We start from the raw sequence: 1,112 nt of genomic DNA, 5'->3' as shown, positions 1-1,112 counted from the left end.
TTTTTTGAGATGGAGTCTTGCTCTGCCACCAGGCTGGAGTGCAATGGCACAATCTTGGCTCACTGCAACCTCCGCCTCCCGGGTTCAAGCAATTCTGCCTCAGCCTCCCAGGTAGCTGGGACTATAGATGCATGCTTCCACGCCTGGCTAATTTTTTTTTTTTTTTTTTTTTTTTTTTTATTAGAGACGGGGTTTTACGGTGTTGTCCAGGCTGGTCTCAAACTCCTGAGCTCAGGCAATCTGCCCACCTCGGCTTCCCACATTGCTGGGATTATAGGCGTGAGCCACGCCCTATTAGCCACACTCGGCTACTTTTTGTATTTTTAGTAGAGACGGAGTTTTGCCATGTTGGCTAGGCTGGTCTCAAACTCCTGACCTTGGGTGATCTGCCCACCTCAGCCTCCCAAAGTGCTGGGATTACAGGCGTGAGCCACTTCGCCCGGTCATAATTTTCAACTATTAACTCATGTTCTTCTCATCTACTCTCCAGCAAACTGAAGACTAAAATGTACTTGGCTCTCCAATCCTTAGAACAAGATCTTTCTAAAATGGCAATTATGTACTGGTAAGACTTGTAAAACCTTAATTCTACATGATCCCTTGAGTTTTTCTCCAAGGAGATTAGGGTCCTATTTTATATATCTCTATTAAGCTTGTATGATATATGTCCTTTCTCTTCCGAAATGATGATTGTATTTGAACTTCTGAGTATCAGTATCATTAAGTTGTTGGTTACCATAGGTTTTGTCTCAAGACTCATCAGACTCCATGGAGTCCCATCTGAGAAATAATAGTCTAAGTGTAATTTTTGTTCAGCATACTACATACTGGTGTGTACTTGGAAATAATCCCTTTACTTTGGAGGTTAAATACACTTGCTATATGCTCAATTACAAGACAGAACCATTATGATAGTATTATAAGACTTTGGGCTGGGCGTGGTGGCTCACGCCTGTAATCCCAGCACTTTGGGAGGCCGAGGCGGGCGGATTACCTGAGGTCACGAGTTCGAGACCAGCTTGTCCAACATGGTGAAACCCCGTCTCTACTAAAAATACAAAAAATTAGCCGGGCGTGGTGGCGGGCGCCTGTAATCCCAGCTACTCGGGAGG

The 1,112-nt window shown here is 44.6% G+C and overlaps 1 protein-coding gene across 1 annotated transcript in view; it reads left to right on the top strand.

Annotated features, from left to right (window-relative positions):
* The window catches only part of MED1 (mediator complex subunit 1), a 75,095-nt gene that overhangs the window by 46,949 nt on the left and 27,034 nt on the right, over window positions 1–1,112 (top strand). The window lies entirely within an intron of this gene.

Source organism: Mandrillus leucophaeus, unplaced genomic scaffold (assembly GCF_000951045.1).
Source record: "Mandrillus leucophaeus isolate KB7577 unplaced genomic scaffold, Mleu.le_1.0 Scaffold272, whole genome shotgun sequence".
NCBI classification, from domain to species: Eukaryota; Metazoa; Chordata; class Mammalia; order Primates; family Cercopithecidae; genus Mandrillus; species Mandrillus leucophaeus.
Note: the sequence above shows the minus strand (reverse complement) of the source record. Positions and strands in the feature narration are given on the sequence as shown.